This window comes from Oncorhynchus keta, chromosome 35 (genome assembly GCF_023373465.1).
Source record: "Oncorhynchus keta strain PuntledgeMale-10-30-2019 chromosome 35, Oket_V2, whole genome shotgun sequence".
In the NCBI taxonomy this organism is placed as follows: domain Eukaryota; kingdom Metazoa; phylum Chordata; class Actinopteri; order Salmoniformes; family Salmonidae; genus Oncorhynchus; species Oncorhynchus keta.
This window is the reverse complement of record NC_068455.1, coordinates 80697874-80712596: the sequence shown is the minus strand read 5'-3', so window position 1 is coordinate 80712596 and position 14723 is coordinate 80697874. Positions and strand designations below refer to the sequence as shown.

General features: G+C 38.9%; 1 long non-coding RNA gene across 2 annotated transcripts; it reads left to right on the top strand.

Annotated features, from left to right (window-relative positions):
* Nucleotides 1–208: 208 nt before the first annotated feature.
* On the top strand, nt 209–1983 carry LOC127915604 (uncharacterized). 2 transcript variants are annotated; one of them, XR_008091420.1, is made up of 2 exons: nt 209–966; nt 1341–1983. It is a non-coding gene; the product is annotated as an uncharacterized LOC127915604 (long non-coding RNA). The 2 variants fall into 2 exon arrangements; XR_008091421.1 differs by lacking the exon at nt 209–966 and adding an exon at nt 1212–1296.
* Nucleotides 1984–14723: the final 12740 nt, after the last annotated feature.

Genomic DNA, 14723 nt, shown 5'->3' with positions numbered 1-14723 from the left:
CCTGCCATCCATCAGCCTGCCATCCATCAGCCTGCCATCCATCAGCCTACCATCCATCAGCCTGCCTTTAGAAGAGTCAGAGAAACAACGACCGGGCGAACAACTATGTTCAGGGTATAGCACTATATACTGTATTACTGGTACTATTAATGCACCTTCTACTTCACAATATCATACTGGAACTATACTGTAAAAATAACAAACCACAATGTATTTTTAGAAGGTTCTGGTGCTTGATGTTGCTGGGAACCATCACAACTATACAGTGGGGAGAACAAGTATTTGATACACTGCCGATTTACTCACAAAGCATGTAGAGGTCTGTAATTTTCATCACAACTAGCTCACTTTAATCATGGGAATGGATGGAAATTGATAAAAAAAATGTATCACTAGCCACTTTAAACTATGCCACTTAATATAATGTATATACTGTACTCTATATCATCGACTGCATCTTGCTATCTTTATGTAATACATGTATCACTAGCCACTTTAAACAATGCGCTTTTATGTTTACATACCCTATATTATTCATCTCATATGTACAATGGGGAGAACAAGTATTTGATACACTGCCAATTTTGCAGGTTTTTCTACTTACAAAGCATGTAGAGGTCTGTATTTTTTTTAAATCATAGGTACACTTCAACTATGAGAGACGGAATCTAAAACAAAAATCCAGAAAATCACATTGTATGATTTTTAAGTAATTAATTAGCATTTTATTGTTTGACATATGTATTTGATACATCAGAAAAGCAGAACTTAATATTTGGTACAGAAACCTGTGTGCTGCTATCTCTGAAGAGGTGTGCTGCTATCTCTGAAGAGGTGTGCTGCTATCTCTGAAGATGTGTGCTGCTATCTCTGAAGAGGTGTGCTGCTATCTCTGAAGATGTGTGCTGCTATCTCTGAAGAGGTGTGCTGCTATCTCTGAAGATGTGTGCTGCTATCTCTGAAGATGTGTGCTGCTATCTCTGAAGATGTGTGCTGCTATCTCTGAGGATGTGTGCTGCTGTCTCTGAGGATGTGTGCTGCTATCTCTGAAGATGTGTGCTGCTATCTCTGAAGAGGTGTGCTGCTATCTCTGAAGATGTGTGCTGCTATCTCTGAAGATGTGTGCTGCTATCTCTGAGGATGTGTGCTGCTATCTCTGAAGAGGTGTGCTGCTATCTCTGAAGATGTGTGCTGCTATCTCTGAAGATGTGTGCTGCTATCTCTGAAGATGTGTGCTGCTATCTCTGAAGAGGTGTGCTGCTATCTCTGAAGATGTGTGCTGCTATCTCTGAAGATGTGTGCTGCTATCTCTGAAGATGTGTGCTGCTATCTCTGAAGAGGTGTGCTGCTATCTCTGAAGATGTGTGCTGCTATCTCTGAAGATGTGTGCTGCTATCTCTGAGGATGTGTGTGCTATCTCTCTGTGGTAGGACGTAGACCATTCACTTGGATACCCACAACGCTGCACACTTCATTGTGTTCCTCAATGAAATGGAGCCTGTCAAGGTCAAGGGTCACCTATGTCACCGTGTGGGACAATGTCAGGTTACACCATGCAGAGGTGGTTCAGGCATGTTTTTCGGGGACCACCCCTGATTCGTGACTCGATACCTGCCCCCCTGATACTCTCCTTCCCTCCACACTATTGGGGATTTGTTTCTCAGCTTGGAGGTGGAAGGTGTACGATCGGCGTGTCACCCTCCTGCTGGTCATGGATGAGGCAGGCGACAACATCAATGCAGACTAACGTCAAGCTTGGATTCACCGAAAGGCGCATTCACTGTGATGTGGATGAGAATTTACAGCCAAATGCTCAAGACAGGCTGGATGCAAATGTATGCCTGCTAAACATGATGTTTCTGTCATTTCATACATTTAATTGGTTTTACATTTAATTTCATGTATTTTTCTTACATTTGATTACAGCTACTGCATGTTGCAAATATATCTGAAAAATGAAAATACACATTTTGCATGAATGATTGTAGAGGATGTCTTCATTTATCACACCTTTGATTACTCATTGGATAGATAATATGGAAATTATAGATTTTTCTGTCAATTTTGTTGGATAATGTAAGTGTAAGTTACAGCACTGTAGCAAATTACTTAGATTGTTCGCTATTTGATTTAATTAACTGGTAGTTAAAACAACTAAAATAAAAAAATATAACATTATGTTGTGTTTTGGTGATTTAAATCAACGTTCTCATTTTATTTCACATTTAAACGTAACATTTTGAATCGATGGTTGTTTGGCGAGAGATGTTTACAATCCAAATGAGAGGTCACAACGAGAGGTCACACCGAGAGGTCACAACGAGAGGTCACAACGAGAGGTCACAACGACAGGTCACAACGACAGGTCACAACGAGAGGTCACAACGAGAGGTCACAACGAGAGGTCACAACGACAGGTCACAACGACAGGTCACAACGACAGGTCACAACGAAAGGTCACAACGAGAGGTCACAACGAGAGGTCACAACGACAGGTCACAACGAGAGGTCACAACGAGAGGTCACAACGAGAGGTCACAACGACAGGTCACAACGAGAGATCACAACGAGAGGTCACAACGAGAGGTCACAACGACAGGTCACAACGAGAGGTCACAACGAGAGGTCACAACGACAGGTCACAACGACAGGTCACAACGAGAGGTCACAACGAGAGGTCACAACGAGAGGTCACAACGACAGGTCACAACGAGAGGTCACAACGACAGGTCACAACGACAGGTCACAACGACAGGTCACAACGAAAGGTCACAACGAGAGGTCACAACGACAGGTCACAACGACAGGTCACAACGACAGGTCACAACGAGAGGTCACAACGACAGGTCACAACTGTTTCTACAAGTTTATTAAACGTAATATTTTGAATCGCTGGTTGCTTGGCGAGAGATGTTTACAATCCAAATGTTTCTAGGTTTTGATCGGCTGGAGAACAACTGGTCTCTCCTTGCTGTAGTTGCACGTTCTGACCAGAAGGGGGAGCCGGCTCCCCTCTGTACCGCACGAGGCTTGATTACCAACATCTACGTTGTGATCTTTCATTCATAGGCTAGGCTGTAGCAACCTCATGATGGGTACAGGGGGGAAATCTAGTATCATGTAGTAACCTAAACCTGTCACTGTTACATTGAGCTGGGTGAATATGAATGACAGTAACCTAAACCTGTCACTGTTACATTGAACTGGGTGAATATGAATGACAGTAACCTAAACCTGTCACTGTTACATTGAACTGGGTGAATATGAATGACAGTAACCTAAACCTATCACTGTTACATTGAACTGGGTGAATATGAATGACAGTAACCTAAACCCATCACTGTTACATTGAACTGGGTGAATATGAATGACAGTAACCTAAACCCATCACTGTTACATTGAACTGGGTGAATATGAATGACAGTAACCTAAACCTGTCACTGTTACATTGAACTGGGTGAATATGAATGACAGTAACCTAAACCTGTCACTGTTACATTGAACTGGGTGAATATGAATGACAGTAACCTAAACCTGTCACTGTTACATTGAACTGGGTGAATATGAATGACAGTAACCTAAACCTGTCACTGTCACATTGAACTGGGTGAATATGAATGACAGTAACCTAAACCCATCACTGTTACATTGAACTGGGTGAATATGAATGACAGTAACCTAAACCTATCACTGTTACATTGAACTGGGTGAATATGAATGACAGTAACCTAAACCTGTCACTGTTACATTGAACTGGGTGAATATGAATGACAGTAACCTAAACCCATCACTGTTACATTGAACTGGGTGAATATGAATGACAGTAACCTAAACCTGTCACTGTTACATTGAACTGGGTGAATATGAATGACAGTAACCTAAACCCATCACTGTTACATTGACCTGGGTGAATATGAATGACAGTAACCTAAACCTGTCACTGTTACATTGAACTGGGTGAATATGAATGACAGTAACCTAAACCCATCACTGTTACATTGAACTGGGTGAATATGAATGACAGTAACCTAAACCTGTCACTGTTACATTGAACTGGGTGAATATGAATGACAGTAACCTAAACCTGTCACTGTCACATTGAACTGGGTGAATATGAATGACAGTAACCTAAACCCATCACTGTTACATTGAACTGGGTGAATATGAATGACAGTAACCTAAACCTGTCACTGTTACATGGAACTGGGTGAATATGAATGACAGTAACCTAAACCTGTCACTGTTACATTGAACTGGGTGAATGTGAATGACAGTAACCTAAACCTATCACTGTTACATTGACCTGGGTGAATATGAATGACAGTAACCTAAACCTGTCACTGTTACATTGAACTGGGTGAATATGAATGACAGTAACCTAAACCTGTCACTGTTACATTGAACTGGGTGAATATGAATGACAGTAACCTAAACCTGTCACTGTTACATTGAACTGGGTGAATGTGAATGACAGTAACCTAAACCCATCACTGTTACATTGAACTGGGTGAATATGAATGACAGTAACCTAAACCTGTCACTGTTACATTGAGCTGGGTGAATATGAATGACAGTAACCTAAACCTGTCACATTGAACTGGGTGAATATGAAGGACAGTAACCTAAACCTGTCACTGTTACATTGAACTGGGTGAATATGAATGACAGTAACCTAAACCTGTCACTGTTACATTGAACTGGGTGAATATGAATGACAGTAACCTAAACCTGTCACTGTTACATTGAACTGGGTGAATGTGAATGACAGTAACCTAAACCCATCACTGTTACATTGAACTGGGTGAATATGAATGACAGTAACCTAAACCTGTCACTGTTACATTGAACTGGGTGAATATGAATGACAGTAACCTAAACCTGTCACTGTTACATTGAACTGGGTGAATATGAATGACAGTAACCTAAACCCATCACTGTTACATTGAACTGGGTGAATATGAATGACAGTAACCTAAACCTGTCACTGTTACATTGAACTGGGTGAATATGAATGACAGTAACCTAAACCTGTCACTGTTACATTGAACTGGGTGAATATGAATGACAGTAACCTAAACCTGTCACTGTTACATTGAACTGGGTGAATATGAATGACAGTAACCTAAACCTGTCACTGTTACATTGAACTGGGTGAATGTGAATGACAGTAACCTAAACCCATCACTGTTACATTGAACTGGGTGAATATGAATGACAGTAACCTAAACCTGTCACTGTTACATTGAACTGGGTGAATATGAATGACAGTAACCTAAACCTGTCACATTGAACTGGGTGAATATGAAGGACAGTAACCTAAACCTGTCACTGTTACATTGAACTGGGTGAATATGAATGACAGTAACCTAAACCTGTCACTGTTACATTGAACTGAGTGAATATGAATGACAGTAACCTAAACCTGTCACTGTTACATTGAACTGGGTGAATGTGAATGACAGTAACCTAAACCCATCACTGTTACATTGAACTGGGTGAATATGAATGACAGTAACCTAAACCTGTCACTGTTACATTGAACTGGGTGAATATGAATGACAGTAACCTAAACCTGTCACATTGAACTGGGTGAATATGAAGGACAGTAACCTAAACCTGTCACTGTTACATTGAACTGGGTGAATATGAATGACAGTAACCTAAACCTGTCACTGTTACATTGAACTGGGTGAATATGAATGACAGTAACCTAAACCTGTCACTGTTACATTGAACTGGGTGAATATGAATGACAGTAACCTAAACCCATCACTGTTACATTGAACTGGGTGAATATGAATGACAGTAACCTAAACCTGTCACTGTTACATTGAACTGGGTGAATATGAATGACAGTAACCTAAACCTGTCACTGTTACATTGAACTGGGTGAATATGAATGACAGTAACCTAAACCTGTCACTGTTACATTGAACTGGGTGAATATGAATGACAGTAACCTAAACCTGTCACTGTTACATTGAACTGGGTGAATGTGAATGACAGTAACCTAAACCCATCACTGTTACATTGAACTGGGTGAATATGAATGACAGTAACCTAAACCTGTCACTGTTACATTGAACTGGGTGAATATGAATGACAGTAACCTAAACCTGTCACATTGAACTGGGTGAATATGAAGGACAGTAACCTAAACCTGTCACTGTTACATTGAACTGGGTGAATATGAATGACAGTAACCTAAACCTGTCACTGTTACATTGAACTGAGTGAATATGAATGACAGTAACCTAAACCTGTCACTGTTACATTGAACTGGGTGAATGTGAATGACAGTAACCTAAACCCATCACTGTTACATTGAACTGGGTGAATATGAATGACAGTAACCTAAACCTGTCACTGTTACATTGAACTGGGTGAATATGAATGACAGTAACCTAAACCTGTCACATTGAACTGGGTGAATATGAATGACAGTAACCTAAACCTGTCACTGTTACATTGAACTGGGTGAATATGAATGACAGTAACCTAAACCTGTCACTGTCACATTGAACTGGGTGAATATGAATGACAGTAACCTAAACCTGTCACATTGAACTGGGTGAATATGAATGACAGTAACCTAAACCTGTCACTGTTACATTGAACTGGGTGAATATGAATGACAGTAACCTAAACCTGTCACTGTTACATTGAACTGGGTGAATATGAATGACAGTAACCTAAACCTGTCACTGTTACATTGAACTGGGTGAATATGAATGACAGTAACCTAAACCCATCACTGTTACATTGAACTGGGTGAATATGAATGACAGTAACCTAAACCCATCACTGTTACATTGAACTGGGTGAATATGAATGACAGTAACCTAAACCTGTCACTGTTACATTGAACTGGGTGAATATGAATGACAGTAACCTAAACCCATCACTGTTACATTGAACTGGGTGAATATGAATGACAGTAACCTAAACCTGTCACTGTTACATTGAACTGGGTGAATATGAATGACAGTAACCTAAACCCATCACTGTTACATTGAACTGGGTGAATATGAATGACAGTAACCTAAACCTGTCACTGTTACATTGAACTGGGTGAATATGAATGACAGTAACCTAAACCTGTCACTGTTACATTGAACTGGGTGAATATGAATGACAGTAACCTAAACCTGTCACTGTTACATTGAACAGGGTGAATATGAATGACAGTAACCTAAACCTGTCACTGTCACATTGAACTGGGTGAATATGAATGACAGTAACCTAAACCCATCACTGTTACATTGAACTGGGTGAATATGAATGACAGTAACCTAAACCTGTCACTGTTACATTGAACTGGGTGAATATGAATGACAGTAACCTAAACCTGTCACTGTTACATTGAACTGGGTGAATATGAATGACAGTAACCTAAACCTGTCACTGTTACATTGAACTGGGTGAATATGAATGACAGTAACCTAAACCTGTCACTGTTACATTGAACTGGGTGAATATGAATGACAGTAACCTAAACCTGTCACTGTTACATTGAACTGGATGAATATGAATGACAGTAACCTAAACCTGTCACTGTTACATTGAACTGGGTGAATGTGAATGACAGTAACCTAAACCCATCACTGTTACATTGAACTGGGTGAATATGAATGACAGTAACCTAAACCTATCACTGTTACATTGAGCTGGGTGAATATGAATGACAGTAACCTAAACCTGTCACATTGAACTGGGTGAATATGAAGGACAGTAACCTAAACCTGTCACTGTTACATTGAACTGGGTGAATATGAATGACAGTAACCTAAACCTGTCACTGTTACATTGAACTGGGTGAATATGAATGACAGTAACCTAAACCTGTCACTGTTACATTGAACTGGGTGAATGTGAATGACAGTAACCTAAACCCATCACTGTTACATTGAACTGGGTGAATATGAATGACAGTAACCTAAACCTGTCACTGTTACATTGAACTGGGTGAATATGAATGACAGTAACCTAAACCTGTCACTGTTACATTGAACTGGGTGAATATGAATGACAGTAACCTAAACCCATCACTGTTACATTGAACTGGGTGAATATGAATGACAGTAACCTAAACCTGTCACTGTTACATTGAACTGGGTGAATATGAATGACAGTAACCTAAACCTGTCACTGTTACATTGAACTGGGTGAATATGAATGACAGTAACCTAAACCTGTCACTGTTACATTGAACTGGGTGAATATGAATGACAGTAACCTAAACCTGTCACTGTTACATTGAACTGGGTGAATGTGAATGACAGTAACCTAAACCCATCACTGTTACATTGAACTGGGTGAATATGAATGACAGTAACCTAAACCTGTCACTGTTACATTGAACTGGGTGAATATGAATGACAGTAACCTAAACCTGTCACATTGAACTGGGTGAATATGAAGGACAGTAACCTAAACCTGTCACTGTTACATTGAACTGGGTGAATATGAATGACAGTAACCTAAACCTGTCACTGTTACATTGAACTGAGTGAATATGAATGACAGTAACCTAAACCTGTCACTGTTATATTGAACTGGGTGAATGTGAATGACAGTAACCTAAACCCATCACTGTTACATTGAACTGGGTGAATATGAATGACAGTAACCTAAACCTGTCACTGTTACATTGAACTGGGTGAATATGAATGACAGTAACCTAAACCTGTCACATTGAACTGGGTGAATATGAAGGACAGTAACCTAAACCTGTCACTGTTACATTGAACTGGGTGAATATGAATGACAGTAACCTAAACCTGTCACTGTTACATTGAACTGGGTGAATATGAATGACAGTAACCTAAACCTGTCACATTGAACTGGGTGAATATGAAGGACAGTAACCTAAACCTGTCACTGTTACATTGAACTGGGTGAATATGAATGACAGTAACCTAAACCTGTCACTGTTACATTGAACTGGGTGAATATGAATGACAGTAACCTAAACCTATCACTGTTACATTGAACTGGGTGAATATGAATGACAGTAACCTAAACCTGTCACTGTTACATTGAACTGGGTGAATATGAATGACAGTAACCTAAACCTATCACTGTTACATTGAACTGGGTGAATATGAATGACAGTAACCTAAACCTGTCACTGTCACATTGAACTGGGTGAATATGAATGACAGTAACCTAAACCTGTCACTGTTACATTGAGCTGGGAGAATATGAATGACAATAACCTAAACCCATCACTGTTACATTGAACTGGGTGAATATGAATGACAGTAACCTAAACCTGTCACTGTTACATTGAACTGGGTGAATATGAATGACAGTAACCTAAACCTGTCACTGTTACATTGAGCTGGGTGAATATGAATGACAGTAACCTAAACCCATCACTGTTACATTGAACTGGGTGAATATGAATGACAGTAACCTAAACCTGTCACTGTTACATTGAACTGGGTGAATATGAATGACAGTAACCTAAACCTGTCACTGTTACATTGAACTGGGTGAATATGAATGACAGTAACCTAAACCTGTCACATTGAACTGGGTGAATATGAATGACAGTAACCTAAACCTGTCACATTGAACTGGGTGAATATGAATGACAGTAACCTAAACCTGTCACATTGAACTGGGTGAATATGAATGCCAGTAACCTAAACCTGTCACTTACATTGAACTGGGTGAATATGAATGACAGTAACCTAAACCTGTCACTGTTACATTGAACTGGGTGAATGACAGTAACCTAAACCTGTTACTGTTACATTGAACTGGGTGAATATGAATGACAGTAACCTAAACCTGTCAAATTGAACTGGGTGAATATGAATGACAGTAACCTAAACCTGTCACATTGAACTGGGTGAATATGAATGCCAGTAACCTAAACCTGTCACATTGAACTGGGTGAATATGAATGACAGTAACCTAAACCTGTCACATTGAACTGGGTGAATATGAATGACAGTAACCTAAACCTGTCACTGTTACATTGAACTGGGTGAATATGAATGACAGTAACCTAAACCTGTCACTGTTACATTGAACTGGGTGAATATGAATGACAGTAACCTAAACCTGTCACATTGAATAATAATAATATATGCCATTTAGCAGACGCTTTTATCCAAAGCGACTTACAGTCATGTGTGCATACATTCTACGTATGGGTGGTCCCGGGAATCGAACCCACTACCCTGGCGTTACAAGCGCCATGCTCTACCAACTGAGCTACAGGAGGACCACAGGTGAGTATGAATGACAGTTATCCAATGTGCAGTAATAGAAATAAGGCCAATCCTCATTCCTCATCTTAAACTGCACCGACCGCCACTGGTGTGTGTGTGTGTGTGTGTGTGTGTGTGTGTGTGTGTGTGTGTGTGTGTGTGTGTGTGTGTGTGTGTGTGTGTGTGTGTGTGTGTGTGTGTGTGTGTGTGTGTGTGTGTGTGTGTGTGTGTGTGTGGCGATATGTGTTTCCACAGAGAACTGTTCACAAAGACCGACATGTCTCTACAATGCTACCGTTTTCGGGGAGCATATTCTCCTACCATATTATGCTGTGTTTCCTGGACCTTTTGATTTAGGAACACCAGCGCCCCTAGAAACATAATCAACCACGTAATAAGGGTTGAAATTATTTATTTGTCCTGCAGCCACCATGTGGTGGCAAAGAAAGAAAGAGAGAGAGAAAGAAGGAGAGAAAGAAAGAGAGAAAGAAAGAGAGAAAGAGAGAAAGAAAGAGAGAAAGAGAGAAAAAAGAGAGAAAAAAGAGAGAAAGAGAGAAAGAAAGAGAGAAAGAAAGAAAGAAAGAAAGAGAGAAAGAAAGAGAGAAAGAGAGAAAGAAAGAGAGAAAGAAAGAAAGAGAGAAAGAAAGAAAGAAAGAAAGAGAGAAAGAGAAAAGAAAGAGAGAAAGAGAGAAAAGGGGAAAGAGAGACAGAGAGAGACAGAGACAGAGACAGAGACAGAGACAGAGACAGAGACAGAGACAGAGAGGATAGAGAGAAAATGGGAAAGAGAGAAAATGGGAAAGAGAGAGCTTCTTTATGAGCTGTAAATGTAGTCTGTATAAATGTAGCCTGTATAAATGTAGCCTGTATAAATGTAGTCTGTATAAATGTAGTCTGTATAAATGTAGCCTGTATAAATGTAGCCTGTATAAATGTAGCCTGTATAAATGTAGTCTGTATAAATGTAGTCTGTATAAATGTAGTCAGATAGATGTAGCTGTATAAATGTAGTCTGTATAAATGTAGCTGTATAAATGTAGTCTGTATAAATGTAGCTGTATAAATGTAGCTGTATAAATGTAGTCTGTATAAATGTAGTCTGTATAAATGTAGTCTGTATAAATGTAGTCTGTATAAATGTAGTCTGTATAAATGTAGTCTGTATAAATGTAGTCTGTATAAATGTAGTCTGTATAAATGTAGCTGTATAAATGTAGTCTGTATAAATGTAGTCTGTATAAATGTAGTCTGTATAAATGTAGTCTGTATAAATGTAGTCTGTATAAATGTAGTCTGTATAAATGTAGTCTGTATAAATGTAGTCTGTATAAATGTAGCTGTATAAATGTAGTCTGTATAAATGTAGCTGTATAAATGTAGCTGTATAAATGTAGCTGGATAAATGTAGTCTGTATAAATGTAGTCTGTGTAAATGTAGTCTGTATAAATGTAGTCTGTATAAATGTAGTCTGTATAAATGTAGTCTGTATAAATGTAGTCTGTATAAATGTAGTCTGTATAAATGTAGTCTGTATAAATGTAGCTGTATAAATGTAGTCTGTATAAATGTAGTCTGTATAAATGTAGCTGTATAAATGTAGCTGTATAAATGTAGCTGGATAAATGTAGTCTGTATAAATGTAGTCTGTATAAATGTAGTCTGTATAAATGTAGTCTGTATAAATGTAGTCTGTATAAATGTAGCTGTATAAATGTAGTCTGTATAAATGTAGTCTGTATAAATGTAGTCTGTATAAATGTAGCTGGATAAATGTAGTCTGTATAAATGTAGTCTGTATAAATGTAGTCTGTATAAATGTAGTCTGTATAAATGTAGTCTGTATAAATGTAGTCTGTATAAATGGAGTCTGTATAAATGTAGTCTGTGTAAATGTAGTCTGTATAAATGTAGTCTGTATAAATGTAGCTGGATAAATGTAGTCTGTATAAATGTAGTCTGTGTAAATGTAGTCTGTATAAATGTAGTCTGTATAAATGTAGTCTGTATAAATGTAGTCTGTATAAATGTAGTCTGTATCTCACCCTTAAATATGTGTTTCTGGTGCTCCGAAACACTTGTTGTAATTAAAGGGGAAATCTGCAGTTACTACATACATGTTTTGGACGTATAAATGAACGATAGAAACCCATTGATACTTGAAGAGTAGGCTGGTTCAACTGTCGTAACCCCACGACAAGCCAACGTATTGAAAAAGATCATGTAAACAAATCGTATCGTCTCTAAACATGTTGATCACGTTGATGTTATGGACATTTTTATTTATTTAACCATTGAGACCCTTAGAGACTCTTTTTCAAAGGGAGACCTGGCCAAGAAGGCAGCAACAATCAGCACATTACAGATTTAAAACATACAACAACATGATCCAGCCTTTAAAAAAAAGCATTTACACTCCTCTACTGTAACAGAGTCTCACATCAATAATTTAAATTCATTCAGAGGCACTAACATATCCAGATGAAGCAGGGATTGTAGACTATTCCATTCAGAGGCACTAACATATCTAGATGAAGCAAGGATTGTAGTCTATTCCATTCAGTAGCACTAACACATCTAGATGAAGCAGGGATTGTAGTCTATTCCATTCAGTAGCACTAACATATCTAGATGAAGCAGGGATTGTAGTCTATTCCATTCAGTAGCACTAACATATCTAGATGAAGCAGGGATTGTAGACTATTCCATTCAGTAGCACTAACATATCTAGATGAAGCAGGGATTGTAGTCTATTCCATTCAGTAGCACTAACATATCTAGATGAAGCAGGGATTGTAGACTATTCCATTCAGAGGCACTAACACATCTAGATGAAGCAGGGATTGTAGACTATTCCATTCAGTAGCACTAACACATCTAGATGAAGCAGGGATTGTAGTCTATTCCATTCAGAGGCACTAACATATCTAGATGAAGCAGGGATTGTAGACTATTCCATTCAGAGGCACTAACATATCTAGATGAAGCAGGGATTGTAGTCTATTCCATTCAGAGGCACTAACATATCTAGATGAAGCAGGGATTGTAGTCTATTCCATTCAGTAGCACTAACATATCTAGATGAAGCAGGGATTGTAGACTATTCCATTCAGAGGCACTAACATATCTAGATGAAGCAGGGGATTGTAGTCTATTCCATTCAGAGGCACTAACACATCAGTAGCACTAACATATCTAGATGAAGCAGGGATTGTAGTCTATTCCATTCAGTAGCACTAACATATCCAGATGAAGCAGGGATTGTAGTCTATTCCATTCAGTAGCACTAACATATCTAGATGAAGCAGGGATTGTAGTCTATTCCATTCAGTAGCACTAACACATCTAGATGAAGCATGGATTGTAGTCTATTCCATTCAGTAGCACTAACATATCTAGATGAAGCAGGGATTGTAGACTATTCCATTCAGTAGCACTAACACATCTAGATGAAGCAGGGATTGTAGTCTATTCCATTCAGTAGCACTAACACATCTAGATGAAGCATGGATTGTAGACTATTCCATTCAGTAGCACTAACATATCTAGATGAAGCAGGGATTGTAGACTATTCCATTCAGAGGCACTAACATATCTAGATGAAGCAGGGATTGTAGTCTATTCCATTCAGAGGCACTAACATATCTAGATGAAGCAGGGATTGTAGACTATTCCATTCAGTGGCACTAACATATCTAGATGAAGCAGGGATTGTAGTCTATTCCATTCAGTAGCACTAACATATCTAGATGAAGCAGGGATTGTAGTCTATTCCATTCAGAGGCACTAACATATCTAGATGAAGCAGGGATTGTAGACTATTCCATTCAGTAGCACTAACACATCTAGATGAAGCAGGGATTGTAGACTATTCCATTCAGTAGCACTAACACATCTAGATGAAGCAGGGATTGTAGACTATTCCATTCAGTAGCACTAACACATCTAGATGAAGCAGGGATTGTAGTCTATTCCATTCAGAGGCACTAACACATCTAGATGAAGCATGGATTGTAGTCTATTCCATTCAGAGGCACTAACACATCTAGATGAAGCAGGGATTGTAGACTATTCCATTCAGAGGCACTAACATATCTAGATGAAGCAGGGATTGTAGACTATTCCATTCAGAGGCACTAACATATCTAGATGAAGCAGGGATTGTAGTCTATTCCATTCAGAGGCACTAACATATCTAGATGAAGCAGGGATTGTAGTCTATTCCATTCAGTAGCACTAACATATCTAGATGAAGCAGGGATTGTAGACTATTCCATTCAGTAGCACTAACATATCTAGATGAAGCAGGGATTGTAGTCTATTCCATTCAGTAGCACTAACATATCTAGATGAAGCAGGGATTGTAGTCTATTCCATTCAGTAGCACTAACATATCTAGATGAAGCAGGGATTGTAGACTATTCCATTCAGTAGCACTAACACATCTAGATGAAGCAGGGATTGTAGACTATTCCATTCAGTAGCACTAACACATCTAGATG